The sequence below is a fragment of the Lonchura striata genome, chromosome 3 (assembly GCF_050655825.1).
Source record: "Lonchura striata isolate lonStrDom1 chromosome 3, ASM5065582v1, whole genome shotgun sequence".
Classification (NCBI taxonomy): domain Eukaryota; kingdom Metazoa; phylum Chordata; class Aves; order Passeriformes; family Estrildidae; genus Lonchura; species Lonchura striata.
The window spans coordinates 79,176,787-79,192,329 of record NC_140705.1 but is presented as its reverse complement, the minus strand read 5'-3'; the positions used below and the strand labels follow the sequence as shown (position 1 = coordinate 79,192,329).

General features: G+C 38.4%; 1 protein-coding gene across 6 annotated transcripts in view; it reads left to right on the top strand.

The window, feature by feature from the left end:
* RASGRP3 (RAS guanyl releasing protein 3) overlaps positions 1–15,543 on the top strand; it is a 58,314-nt gene that overhangs the window by 4,174 nt on the left and 38,597 nt on the right. For 2 of the 6 annotated variants that reach the window (XM_085576896.1, XM_085576893.1), the window contains exon 1: positions 8,598–8,734. The exons of 3 other annotated variants lie outside the window; for them this stretch is intronic. The gene's annotated coding sequence lies outside the window, so the exon portion shown is untranslated. Of the gene's footprint in view, positions 1–8,596; positions 8,735–15,543 lie in introns of those variants that run through there. One more of the 6 variants, XM_085576897.1, reaches the window with a different exon arrangement.

Sequence of the window (15,543 nt, the reverse complement as noted above, 5' to 3'; positions counted from 1 at the left end):
AGTGGGTTTCTGCTGCATGAACACAATAGTGGCAGCAGTGGTGTTGAAGGATATGTAGAACATATAGTATTAACCAAAAAAAAAAAAAAAAAAAAAAAAGACTGTCTTGGAGTACAAGTCCACCTGGTCAATAACTATACAGGTATCTTCATGTCTTAGGTTACCACCAAAAACAAACAAACAAACAAACAAAAAAATTGGCTTTGAGCAGTATTTTATTTTTGTCTTCATCTTCTTCCTATTTACACTGAGTTTCAGGGTTGGTAATCTCCTTGTTAGTTAGTATAGTACTTCCTGGGAAGTAGAGGGGTTCCCTAGGGGAAGGAAGAGCTTTTCCCAGCTTTTGGCAGTAGGGGGAAATGGCACACACTCTACCTTATGTAGAGGTAGATTCAGTCCTCTGCTCTTCTCTAAACTCCCTGCATCAGTTTGCTCTCATCTGGATGTCATCTCTGACGTGTCATTTCCCAACCCCTGCCTAGTAATGGCTGCAGACCCATTTATCAAAATGGTCCCAAACAGACTCTGTGGACTCAAAAAACTGCACAGTGCAAAACACAACCCTACTCTAATGGTTCTGTAGTGGAGCACCACACAGCCCCAGGAAAATGAAAATGCCAAGTGGCCAGTGCTAGTATTGCAATGAAGATGTGCCACTTGGTCAAGATAGCATAAAAGCAGTGAACAGCCAGAGTGGTTATGGTGTGACACAGAGCATTGTGTGCAGTCTGCTCTGCCAGCATGGTCCAGCCATGCACCAAATAACTCCATTGGTGGGGCTGGAGAGAAGAATTTAAAGTCAAGCTAACTGTCTCACTAATTGACTAATGACTTTTCATTATAGAGCTGTAATTCATTCAAGTCAGAAAGAACAGAAATTAAGGTGTACCAACATCTCTGTTTAGACAGCTCAGCATTCTTAGAATCCCTTATATTCTAATACACCTTTTTTTCCAGCACAGTGTTCCAGCATAGTGTTCCATTGTTATTTCGGATTATTACTGTACCACAATTATCTTGGAAGGCTGGAGACAAAGATAAATCTTCAAAGATGAGGTCATTACTAAGTGGAAAAGGAAAACTAAACTCAGTCTCAATTGAACTACAGAATATGCTTCATAACTTCATAAATGGGAACAGGCAAGAGAGAGAAGTGGATTAATGCTGAATTTTTCCATGCTGCTTGACCTTCTTCCCAAGCATGGGTAGTCTCTTCTTTCTCTCTTAAAAGAAAGAACTTTCATACTGCTTTCATATAATGCTATAGTTTTATACTGGAACACAGCCTGTGTGGAATTCTGGACCCAGCAATATTGTTCTGTTCATTCAGATATGTTCTATTAGACATAACAGTCTTAAGCAATAATTAAAGCAGTAAAAACATAAAAGAGCAGGATAATGTCTTTATACCACTAAAAGAAATGGAACTGGAACTAACAACAGAGAAGGGCCCAGAGTAAAACAAGTGTAATAAATCCAGCAGTTAAATATAGAGACCTTGGCCCAAGGGGCTCTGTCATACAAAATATTAAGTGTTGTGACTATAATAAGCAAATCTCCTTTCAACTAAGGGGCATGGAAGCAATAGACTCTCTCTTGTCTTTGGTCTAAATACTTCATACATAGTAAAGGCACAGATGGAAGCAAATTCGTATGAACCCTCAGACATTTGCAGCAGATTTCAAACAGGCTACTGGATAACAGAGTCTGGCTGATAAACATGCTCTTTGTTGGACTAAGTGGAGATCCTACCTGACAGTTCTGGCAGAGTAGGCATTTGTGATCCATGCCTCATTTTACAGTGCATAAAAATGCTGCTGTTCATAAGCAAGCAGTGCATTAATTTTTAGTACTTTGACAGAAACTGTTAAAAAAAAGGTCAGTTGTTTTTTTTTTCTAGAGAGAAGAAGGAAACAGGCTTTTTTTTTTTTTCTCTTTTCTGGGTCTTTTACTAGTCTCCATTGTTTCCACTCTTGTAATGTCAATGCAAATGGACTATGTCATGCTGCAATGTGGCATGTAGTGCTCTAAGTTGATACTTAGATACTCAGTACCAGCCTCTGCTGAGTCACTGAGGAAAGACTGGCTTACCAAACCAAGAACCATTGTGACATCAGTGGTGACAATATGTTTATCAAAATTAATAAAGTGAAAAAAAGTTTTTCACTATTCATATGTAATACAAATTTGACAGATAATATTCTCTCTGTTGTAAAATTTGAGTGAAAATAATTCTCAGAAATTATTTATACAAGACAAAGTTAATATCAGTTGAACTTATAATAGGAGAGGCAAGTAAAATGCAGAAAGCTAGGTACTTTGAATAAAACAGAAATAAGTGCATTTTAAAACATGTTCACTGAATTGAAAACTTTCTGTGTAACTACAATTTCATTTAAAGTCTGAGAGAGGATGTAATGAAGAACTTGGAAAAAAACCCTGATGTCATACTCATGATCTCTTGTATTTGTTTGCACCAAGTGTGGGAAAAAGCCATAATTACTGGAGATTTTTAAATGGTAAAGGAACTACTGATTAGCTCAAACTTACCAGATGCAGAAAAGACAACAAAAACTGAGATCTGCTGTGCATTCAACATTACAGCAATGGCCCATCATTGTTCAGCACATCACTCGCAATGAGGAAGGCTAGAGAAACCCAGAGAACAAATTTCTTCCAAACACACAAGTCTGTTTAGAAATCTTCAGTCTAGTCAGTATTGGAAAAAAAATCCCTTTATGATAGATGTGCTTTTGTGCCACTGTATCTAAATCTAGAATTACTGGAACACACTCTTCAAGCTTTGTTTCTGAAATGAGCATATCCACGCTCTGGAATACAACTATTCAGTGTAGTTGGTAACAGACAACGAAGAGCTTTACTGCTTTAGTTTTTTGGGTTTTTTGTAATCATGGGTCTATTGTCACTGCTGTCCTTAGTGCCTGCTATCACTGCATGGCACAAAGGACACCCTATCTCTTAGTAAGGGAGATGCCATCCCGCTTTGGCACTCAGAGTGCAGAACAACTTTCATTTTTCATTCGACCTCTCTACTTCAAGGTTAAACAAAACCAAGTAAAATGAAATGGAAATACAAAACAGTGTTCTTACAATAATAGTAACAAGTTTAAAATTTCTTACACCTGTCTTTATGAGGACGAAACTATAAATTTCCAGCTTCTCTGTGAATACTGTGGGCTTTGGAAAGGCAGGAATAAGTGTGATAAGGGTTGTCTTGTGGATGGGTGTATTTTTGTTTGAGTAGGCTTGAGGTTTTAATTCATCCCATCAGTCATTGTCATCTGCCTTTTAAATATGAGAACCAAGGATAGAGAAAAAATAAGACCATCCCCTATCTTTCATGCAAAATTTGTAATCCCTAAAATCTGGTATCTCCCTATACTTCTTTAAGGAAAATATCACATAAATTAAGAGACAATCCCCATTAACCTGCAGCTGTGAGTACACAGCATTTCCACAAACCAGTGTACAGATTCCAAGCTGGACATCAAGAGGAGAAAAGAAAGAAAAGGAGGGAGGTCCCACCAGTAACATATATGAGAGAAAAGGCTGCCTTCCACCTTTATCATTAAGCTTCATCCTTACACTTCCCATCTCCACCTCTTGGATCCTCTCCTCTACTCTTACAGTCTGTGCTACATGGTTGGATGATGTTCATCTAAAGAGGCAATCCTCACAAGTCCCTTCAAACTGAAATATTCTATTCTATTCTATTCTATTCTATTCTATTCTATTCTATTCTATTCTATTCTGTTCTGTTCTGTTCCGTTCCGTTCCGTTCCATTCCGTTCCATTCTCTCTCCCATTCCTTCCATTCCAGGCATACTGCTTCTGGGTTTTCCACTAAGCAGACCAAGTGCTTAGGAGAAAACTAAGAGCTATACAAAAGTAGTGGTAAGACAGCCTACAGGATAAGCCAGAGCCCCTGTGGAACATGGCATAAGAAGCACTGTGGGCACAGACTACTGGCAGAGTTGGCTTAAGTCCCAAAGAATTCAGGAGTCACAGTAACAAGTGAAAACCTTTGTCAGAGGCTTATAGCTGGGCTGAATGTTTGCTAGTTCAACAAAAAAAAAAAACCCACTGCCTGCCATGGTGCAGCTGAGCTGTCAAAAAAGCAGGTCTGTACTTCATAGACTAGAACTATTACAGTTTTTCAACTTGAAAGAAATGTTTAACAGAGTACAAAAATTTTTTCCATCCATAATTTCTGGCAATAGAATTATTGGATACTTTGGCTAAATTCACAAACTCTGAAGTTCAGATGGGTACGAAGCATATCAAACTTCCATTTAAATTATTATTTTCTCATATACTTAAATCACTGAAGGGCACTGTTTGCCAATGAAAAGCAACCAGAAGCCTTGACTCTAAGTATTGCTCTAGACTCACCTTATGACATTTAATTGATGATATAATTGAAGGACTGATTTAAAGCGTCATATATAGGGATGGCCTAATTTGATAACTTATCCTCTCACCTCTTACTCTCTTAGAGGTAATGTGACTACTGGGTGCACCCTTGGGCACGAAAGGGGAGGTACACTGGGCATTTGCAGTACTCCTGTGCCTCCTAGAGCATTACACTGAAGAACCTGGAACTGACTTAGATTGCTAGGGATGTAATATAGCCCATAAATGTTTAAAACTGATTTAATGTAATGTAAGGTTGAGAGCCTTTTTGCAGCATTTTCAGCAATATTTCCTATGTGATATGCTCCTCACATGTCCTTTAGCTGGAAGCTATGTATAAGTAATGTTGCACTACTTATAGCAGCCCCTTTAATCAGACTTAAGTGTTTATAAAACATCCTGTCTGGTGAAGACTTCCATGGTCTGCTTTCATTCACTTCAACTGATAGTGAAGGCTGTATAATAGCTGGGACAGTGAGGCAGACCAGCAAATCAGGCAGTTTCTCTGTTAGGTTTGAGTTCCATATCTTCTAAAAGGCTGAAGTCCAAAAGTAGTGCAGTAACCTGACATTATGTCCAGTAAGAGTCTTACACCTCTTCCTTAAATTACAGAGCATGTTAACAGAAAAGAGACATTTCCAGGAAACCCACAAAACAGAGGTCCATAACTGCCATGTGCAGAAAATAACTCTATAGTTCAAAATTCTGCACAGTATCAAAGCACTGATGTTGAGATAAGATCTCTATCAGTGATCAATTTCTAAATTAAAACACCTACAGTTAATTAAATGACACATAAGCTAGACACACCCATGTGCATCTAAAAAAAACTAAAAATAAAAAAAATGAGAGAAACAAGAGTTAAAAACAAGCCATGAAATAAAGCTTCTCCTACAGTAAAGAGAGGCTCTTGATCCATTTATCCAGCATCAGTAAAAGCAAAAATCTTCCTGATCTTGACCCAAACCAAAATGGACAATTGTTCCATTCTTTAGTTCCTTGAGGCTATTCTAAAAGCTATGCATACTATGTGACATAAAAAATTTTACCTTGCATGTGCACATCCCTATCACAATTCAGTGCTAACTGTGCTTATTTTTTATTGCTCCTTTTCAGTATTTCTCATGTCACATTTCAGCATGACTGAGAAATCTGTGTTCATCTCTTAGTTTTTATTTGAGGCATCAATCACGGAATCTTTTGAGTTGTAAGGAACCCACAAGGATCATCATGTCCTACTCACAAATTAATGACCATGGAGAAAGAAATGTACCCTTTTCAATCCAGTCTTAATTTGTTTTCTCAAGAAAAAGAGAAGGCAGAATACTGTTGTATTCCATACAACAAAGATTTTGTCATATTTAAGATGCTATCTGATAAATGTAAAAACACTTAATTTTTTCTAGCTGCGTTAACTACCTGATCTTCTTTTGTATGTCAGTATTTCTATTAAAAAACAGGAAAGAATAGAAACAAAGGAAAAACTTCCACAAAATTGTTAAGACCTTTATTTTCAGGAATTACACCCAAATTATTTCTCTGTTCTGTTTCACAAGGACTTAAAATTGTCTGTGCTATTTTATATTTTAAGGCATTTTAATGACTTAAAATTGCATGAGGATAAACTTTTTCCCACGTAAACTGCAGTTTACGACAGTATTTACAGAGCCATAAAAATAAATTTATTTGCCGACTCATTTCAGAAAGTACAAAGGCTACTTTTCTTTTAAGGGAGTGTATCCCAAGTGGTTTGTGGGATATTGCCATTCAGTCATTTATCATGAAATTATGTTCCTGTGTGGAACATGACTACCAAATGGAGAGAGCTATTCAGTGCAGTGTGATGACATTGTACTCTCTGCTATTTCAAATGGCCCAGGTACTACCAGTATTTAATACATTATATGAACGGTTGCTGAAAAAATGTAAAATAGTGCAGTTGACACTGCATAATCAGAGAAATAGACAAAAATAACAAAAATGGTATTTGTGAACAAATAGATTATTTTGGAACACACTTCAGTCAGGTTTTCTTCAGTATCAACAAGGAGTAATTTTGTACAAAGTTGTAAAGAAATTTAGTTGTAAAGTAATTTTAAAGCTTCATGTAAAGTTCTGTTATCCTTGATCTCAGTGCATTTTAGGGGAAAAAAAATGGCATTTATCAAGGATAACTCATTTGGTCAATGGGCTGTGGCTTAAAGCACAGTGAGTACTTTCTTCTCTCTCTGAGCGAGGCCTGGTGTTTACACCCAGTTCTGAGATCCACAGCCAGAATCTGCTGGCACTTCCAACTCAGTTCTGCCAGGGCAGCTCTCACTCCCTTTTTGAAATTGCCATTCCTCCAGTGGCTTAAATTTAAACAAACTCATTTCTCAAGGGCTAATTTCTCATTTTTAAAGTCATCATTTTTACAACCTCATTTTTTAAAGCCTCCTCAGCAGCTGTGCTGGGTCACAGAGCCCCATTCCCTGGGACAGTCTCTTGGAGTCTCCCAGGACACCACGAGGAGCAGCTTGCTGAGGCTGCCCGGCCTGACTGCGTATCAGGGCACACCCGCAGCAAATATTCCCTGTTTCCAGGCCTTCCTCCTCCCTCTGCACTGACCCCCTCACTCAGGCCGAGAGGAGGCCAGGTCTCATGCAAAGCTCAAACCCTTTTGAGGAGGAACCCCAACCTCCCAGCTCCTTGGCCTCCCCACAGCTGGGTGCACCCGTGCCTGGCTGGGCTGAGAGAGCTCCTTTAAGGCGGGAGTTGTTCTCTGGAAACTTGTTGTTCAAGAAACAGGAGAAGCTCACAAAGGCAGGCATGGGTAATTAGCACAAGGCCTTCTTCCCTGCTCCAGGCTATGCTGGCAGCACTGGTGCCTGCATGGTTTTGTAACCATGTGCTGGTTTATATAATATGAAGAGCTGGGTAAGGTCAAAGGAAGCGACCTGAGTTACCCTTGACACTGCAGGGATTTGCTGGCTTTCAATGGATTCTGACAAATATGCCAGTTAGATATGCTGTTCTATTTTAACAATTTTAAAAACAGGCACCTGGCTCTGAGAAATTCCCTTTATTTGCCCAAATCTTGGTTACAGCACTATGTATTGGTGCAGTTTGTATTTCAGAAAAATGCCCTATAATGCCCTTTGTAATCCAATGAGACCATGCTGTCTTGGAGGATCTGGATTGCTTACCAAACATCAAAATACCATTACCACATCCTATACTGATGGACAATTGCCTGTGTACTTTCAATCTTGCCAATTTGCAGTACTGCCAGGATTTCAGCACAGTGTATCCTTTATGTGGGATGGGAATTTCAGAAATTCAGAAAATTATCTTTTGCATCTCAGCCTTGAAATATCGTTGACTGTACACCTTTGTCCTTAAATACCTAAATATCTTTAAATATGTGACCAAGCTAAAGGGAGTTAAGTGTAAATTCTCAGTTGAATTTCAGTAATGTGTGACTACATATCACCCTGGAAAATTTCATCAAAACCTGTTCCTTTCTTGACTTCATAATTTCTCCTTCATTTGTCCTACATCTGGGAACGTGGGGATAAGGATGCTTTTTTTGCTCTCTCTGTTTAGACTGATAGTCCTCACCCCAGAGGGTCTGTCTCAGTCTGACTATACAATGTCTGGCAAAATGCAGCTACATAATCCATGATGTAAAAGTACCAGATGCCAAAATTAAAAATTATCTCCAGTATTAATATTCACCACTCTACTGTCCAAATACAAAAGTGTGTAATGTTACCCTTAAGAACAACTAATCCCCAAAAGTGGGATTATTCATGTATTTTGCATGATCACTGGAGTGGCCTGGTGTTAAAGACACTAGGACTGCAGCAGTGTTTTAAATGTTACTGTTCCTGTTTAAATTCCTGTATTAAAACGCAGCAAAGTCTGAAGTCAGGAAAAAACCTGAAACTATCAACAGGGATGTGTTTAACTTTCCACTTGTGCTGCCCCTACTGTCGATTAAGGCTTATCTACTGTGTTAGTCATTAAAAACAATCTATCAACAAAAAAACAGAAGTTATGGAGCACATAGCGCCACGTTCCAGTCAAATGCTTTAGCAAAGGCTGCTATTATGAAAAGGATTTTTTAATACGGGGAATAATGATCTTCAGATTCTAACCTCCTGGCACGGCAGTGAGGTTTATCAGGAGGGGCATGTGACTAGTTAAGACACACAGCCCCAGCTTGAAGGAAACAGCTGCTCATTTCATGCTTTAGCACTTGGCAGCTGGACAAGGAAGGGTGATGTTTGTGTTGAATACCTCTGCAGAACCAAGTACAGTAAGTGATTTTCCATGTTTTTGATTTTTTTTCTAAACTGTCACTACTTTCCCGTTTTCGTCCTAGACCTTTCATAAAAATATTTGAAAGAGTGAAGCATATTTTTAAAACTTCATTGATAAGCAGTCCTTCATGCTCAGATTTCCTACATTTTTCAGACCTGTGATTAACAGCATTGTTTTTGGGCTTGTGGGAACAAGGCAGGTACAGTGTTTCGCACTCCTGCTAGCCAGGAAAGGACTGTGGTGCTTATTTACCCAGATGATGGAGTGAGGAGGTTGTTTATGATGATTGTATTTTCCTTTCTCTGTAGAGCTAGTCAATTGGTAGTGATGCAACTTGAGTATGGAGAAATTTCAGTGTTTGGCTTAAAAGTATTAGTGTAAGGAATTTAGAGGGATACTCCCTCAAAACAGTATGATCAATCTGAGCAAAATTGCTTGTGACTGGTTACTTTCTGAGGGTGAATGGAGAGATTTTTTTAAAAGCAAAAGGTACAAGTAGAGAAATGCAGGAAGACTGAAGATGTACTGATTAAGATACTATTGAGCTATTTTGAATAATAATGCATAATTAGACTGTGAAGATTGAAAGATTGCAAAGAACAGGGAAGGAGTCTCCTAAATTTCTCCAAGTTCCTAATTCAATTTATTTTTGGGTACTTGAATGTTTTGTGGTTTTACTTCATGAAAGATTGATGTCCCTGTCTGATAATTTTTGACTCTCATGGTCTGAAGATTTTTTCAAAGCCAGAGTGTAGGATACATAAAAAAGAACTTTTGATCAATTATTTATGTAGAGATGAATCAGGTTTCTTTGGAGGAAGAAACTTAGAGGTTATTTAGGAGTAACAGGAACAGGTGAATGAGTGATGGATCTTGAGATGTGATGAGACTAAGGTGCTCTGGGGAAGGTTAAAGAGGGGCAGACAGAGCAGTGGGGTCCTGTTGAGGGGGGTCTAAGAGTAAACACTGACAGGTTGCATGCAGTCTCTCCTTTAAAGATGAGGAGAATAAGCTTTTCAAATATTTCCTTCATAAGAAAGTGGAACATTATTTATCTTTTAAGACTTTTACTTTTCTTTTAAACCACAGTTTATAATTTTGACAGTTAATTAGAAATTTTATAGGAAAATACCAATTGGTTTCAACTGTTCACAAAACCAGAAGTCTGTTTTTGTCCTGCCTATTTGTGTCTCCAAGGGTAGACTGCAATGGGGCCCCTCCAGCCTGTCCACATCTCCATTCCATGTGAGGCAGAGAGAATAACTTTTTTCCTGTCACTTTTTATTCTGATTCCAGAATAAGTTTATTTTTCTTCAGAACTGTAGGAATTCTGATTTTGAGTAGGATTATGCCATGGTGTGCTTGTTTCCAGACACTGCATTTTGTATTTGTAGTGAGTGCTTTGTGTTAAGCAAACTGTCCAGGACTTGCTGTAAACCTAAGTTAAACCCCAAATCCACCAGAAAACAGATACGAGCTCAGTCCATACCTGCTGTAACTTCTTCCTTCCTGCTTCTCCACAACCACTGTGCCATCATTGGTGCAGAAGGTTGATGTAAAGCCATATGGCCCTACATCAGCTGGACTGTGAGCCAGCTATGTGTGCCTCTTGTGCAGCTGATTAATTCTCTGGCAGAGCTGGGAGTTAAGCGTGATATAAAAGAGACAAAATTGTGATTACAAAGTAAATATTAAATAACTGCAATACTGAGCTTGTCTTCAGGTAATAATTTCTGAAAACATCTTGCTACAGTGGTAACTGAATTGTCTCAAATAAATGTGGTGGGAGAGGTCAGTTTTGTACCTCTTTACTGTTGGTTATAAAGGTAATTTGCAATCAAGGAGAATAACTCATCACTTGGATCTGCAAAGTTTAAGGAAAAAAAACCCTGCTTTATTTACTTCCAACTGTCATTACTGTATCTGATTCTGAATTAAATTCAAGACTCATGGCTAGACTTTTAAATTCTCTGTCTACAAAATGAAGAAAGCTTGATCAACATCACAAGATTCTCAGGAGTGTAATTGTTTCAATCCTTATCACTAACTCATTTTGGCAAGGATATTTACTGTTAAACACAGCCGGTGTACTTTGAGAAATAACTGCAGTCTTCAGGCTCTCCTCATTTTTTGGCTTTTCTCATGAATTCTAACTGCAATATCTGTCACTGCAGCACCAGACATGGAACACCACTGGGGCACACACTGATTTTGCACTTGTGCAGAAAACACAACCTCTGTTCCACCACCTTTTTATATTATTTTATAATATCCTGATCTCATAAAAAACAGTGCTCAGCTTCTTGAATATACACCCCCATTATGTTCATGTAAGTCAAGGCAGGTCTGCATAGGCATGAAGCACATTAATTAAATTTCTGCATTCTTTGTTTGGGGAAGGGCTCTGCCCTTGCATTTCCCCTTGATGGGTCTCTAGAAAGCCCAATATATAACTGAAAGTTCATCCTGGATTGTTTTTTATTACATTGTACAGGAGATTGGGTAACAGTGCTGTCCCTGTGCAGAAACTCGGTGCATACCCTTGTCACTGAGAGTGTCACAAGGTTCCTGTTAATTTTTTTTCCCTTTACTCTGAGGAAATGATCAGGGCAGCCTGGCAGTTCTCTGAATGGGTTTATTTCTGCTCTATATCAAAACATGTAGCTGAGGAGCAGCTGCAGTTGTGCTAGCCCCTCTCTCTAGCTGAAAATGCCATTGTACCAAGGAGCCACTCCCAGGATATTCTTGAATAAAGAGAGGAAACTACTTTTAAAAATACTGTAAGGGCACTTGTGTCATTTTCTTTTTTTCCTAAACTACCCAGGCCTGGCTACAATACATTTTTACAGGTACTCTAAACAACTTGCACTGAGTGTTTTCCTTTAACAAATTTATGGCATATTCACTTTTCACTGCTGAATTTGATAAATTTGTTTTCAAGTTGGCCCTTCCTTACAAGTCAGAAATATCAAGGTTTTATACCTAAGAGTTTGAATCAAAAGCCTGAAACAAATTCTCAGGTCTTCTGGTTTTCACTCTTCATTGCTTTTCTCTGTACTTTTTCTATTCAATGTGAATAGCCAGTGAAGTAGTACTTTATTATTAATTTTTTTCTTATTGGTATAACATATCTAAAAACCACCTGACCAGCAGAATAGAGGTGTTGTGATGGGGGGGGGGGGGGGGTGCTTTCCCTTTTCTCTCAACTACAAGCACCAGCAACATCAACAAAACAGATTTGGTGAGTCCAGTTCAGCTACAAAGACTTGAAGTCTTGAGAGATCCCATCAGAAAGCTCAGCTAACCTCGAAGTGTGTATGAGGCCAGGATCAACATGTGGGTGTGTGGAAATACCCACAGGGCTTATGTTTACAGCTCAGCAGAAAATACAATTACCCCTGAGAACTACTCTGGTTGTTTTGGTTGGCCATCTGCTATCTCACTTCTCTGAATAACTGCTCCCCTTGACCATATTCAAATAAGTGAAATGCTTTGACTCTCTCTACAGAGTACTCTCCCACCTGCCATTTATGCATATGCTTCTTGCTAATAATCTGGAGTTTCTCAGGCAAGGGGAGTGGGCTTCAGCATCTTGAGAATCTGCCAGGCATAATAATACATGCAAAATTAGTGAGACATGAGCTATTCTTGTTCAGATACCTCATATATTTAGTTTCTGCAAAGAGAAAATAACTGTATCATCTTAAATTAACACAAATTTAATACTAATGATTCAGGAGTATGTCTGCTTTGGACTACCACAAAAGTCTTACCAAGCTTAATATACAGTAGCTGATATACATATATTGATATAACATTATATATATTGATACATTTCCATATACAACTCCTTCCACTCCTGTTAAAACTGCCTTTCTTTTCAACCCCATCTATGGAAGCCTGTTCCACTCAGAGCAGTGATGGGCAAGGGGTCAGGAATGCAAGTGTGTGCAGGGACAGGATCTCTGAGATGAACAAGGATTTTCCATTATTTCTGAAGTATGTTTTACTCCCCATGCCTGAAATAGGTTGAAGATTTTCAACATATAAATCAGTCTTAGAGACTGGAATTTAAGTAAGTCGTACATGATATGGTCAAATAGACAGAACATGGCTTGTATATGGGGGTATTTGCATGCTTGCTAAACATGCTGATAAGGCTGCCTTGGACACATGACCAAAGGTTCTTAAATTCTTTGTTGTAATGCTGTTCTTGTTCATGTTGTTTAGAAAGATGAACATTTCTCCAGCTTAAATTCTGGTCTCAACAAATTGAATACCCCTAATCTGAAGTAGCATTATTACAGAAAGGCTTCTATTCATAACCCATAATTCACTTAGGTCCACCCAATTCATAATCTTGGTGCTAGTTCTTGTGGCACACATTGGTAAATTGTTTGTTTCACAGCAACACATTGTTCAAGCCCAGAGCTTGTTTGGAAATTTCTGGTGTTGCTAGTGAGAAGTAAAAAAAACCCCATCTTATGCAAATACATAATTGATTACCAGTCAGGAAAATTACATCAGAAAAAGTCTGCTGAATTAGGGTTTGAGTCAACTCACTATCTGGATATATAGTGGTTTTTGTCCTCCAAATTAGAATAGCCATGACGTTCCAGCCTTATCACACTGTTCATGAAATAGCTTCCTTAAAAGACTAATAATCTCCTCTGGTAAAGATGTCTTGCCTGCTTTAGCTTGCTTACTCATAGTCTACTTTGCTGAATTCATGAACACATACTTCCTGGAACAGCTGTCACCCTTCCTAAAACTCTTGGTTTCCAGACCCTGCCCTAATTACTGTCTGTAGAGTTTTATCTTAAGTGGGAATTGGGGCAGGAACTAGAATTCACCTTTTTCCCCTCTTCTTGAGTGAATGCTCTTCCCCTTAAATTACACAGTCGTGCTCTTGCTTGCTTGCTCCCTGCAGACCAAAGAAACTTCATTATTTCAAGCAACATGAAATTACATGAGATTCTGAGGATGATAAATCTCCTCTGTAGTCTCAGCCAAGGTAATGAGAGACCTGCAATCCTTCCATTAAGTGGAAGAGTTCATCCTGTACCTGTCATGGCTTTAAGGAGTGCTCAGAGCTCTTGGGAAAAGAATTTGGGCATCATGACTGCACCTATGTAGTGTGGGATTGACATGTTAGGTGTGACTAAAGGATGCTTAGCACAGACAAGGCAGAGTGTACAGTGTGTACAGACCCCAAAAGGATTTAGGAGTGACCTAAGTAGGGAGCTTCTTGATGTTACTGACTCAGGCTTTGATATCAAAAGTGAAGAAAGAGGTTACAAGTTCTAGACAGTCACCTTCTGGGGTGAGGAGGTGAGAAGTGAGACTAGGCTGAGAAACATACCCCTGGAGCCAGGCTGTAGAAGTAAAAGGCAGCCAGAATTTGGGTTCTTAATCCTTCATTTGGATCTAGTTCTCAACTCATATTGCAGAACTAAAAAAAGAGACGTGGTTTTCAGATTAATGTATCTTGAGTTTGCTTCATGTCTGCTTCAAAACCATCTCCTTTTTGAATACTTGTACTGAGTTAATGATACTAATTAGAAATTGGTGTAAAATTTGACTTGAGTATGGTTACCTGGTATACTGGTGCTTATAGAATTATAGTTTGCTCCTGTAAGTATGCTTGAAAAGGACTGAGCTGTTTTGAAAACTTGACTTCAACAGTAGCCAGTGTTTCAATGCTAAATGCCTGAGGAAGAAAAACAAGTCCCTAAGCCTCTAAATCAGCTTTTAAATCAAGATCTTCCCAACCCCTTCACCCTTTAATTTCTTCCTCTTACTTGACCACATTTTTCACTTGATATTAGCTTTACTACATAGCCACAGGTTTTGTTGGTTTTTTTTAGAATTATTGGAGTTTAGCAGAACTGTAAGGAAATTCTGATAACGTCCTTAAATTTGATACTTGTATGCTAAGGAGTAAAGAGTTATGGGTGTCCTCTATAAATTCAAAACAAACAGGTTTGGATTAATTCAGTAAGAGTCTTTCAAGTTGTTTGGGATGGTCTGAACTGGCCACTACAAAGTTGTTATACTACCAATTAACTACCACACAACAAGTGTACTGGGTGCAGTATGTGATTCTCAGCTGTTACAGCTACAACAACTGCTCTTGTTGCTTTTCAAATAATGGTGGATCTTTAGCATCCATGAGCTTTAAAGAATTACCGTGTTGTATCTTAAGACGTGAGCTTTTCAAACTCAACCAAAGGGTTTTGATAAGGTTTTTTTTCTGAGTTCCTATGGTAGTAGTGTGTTCTGTGGCTGTGGAAGTGGGATATTTGTGTAGCTGCAATCCTGTGATGAATATTCTTTCATACAATAAATATATAACTGCCAAAATAGCATTAGCAAAATAAATAGCAAAGTTACTTCTTTGAAGTATTACTTATTAAAGCAGGAACTGTAAGATGCTTTTCCTCTTTTTTCTTTAAGATTTTGTTTTTACACTGCTCCTTCCCCTTTTTCTAATTGTCTTGCTGTTCTGTATATTTTTATATACAGCACATTCTTACATTACTCTCTTTTTAAAGAAGGCATTTAACTTGTTGGCTGCAAGCTGTCTTATTGTCAGGAAGGTTTGTGGTTATTAATAAAACTCACTCTGGCCCAAGAGCTTGGATATAGGAATATAGGTGACACTGTTCTCATATCCTGTACTGTGGTGATTCTGTTCTCATATCCTGTACTCTGTAGACTTCTTGTATCATAAATAGCTTTAGAGGTTTGCTGTTTCTTCGTGTTTGTACTAACCAGTACATGTTTCTTAGTAGATTGCTTTGT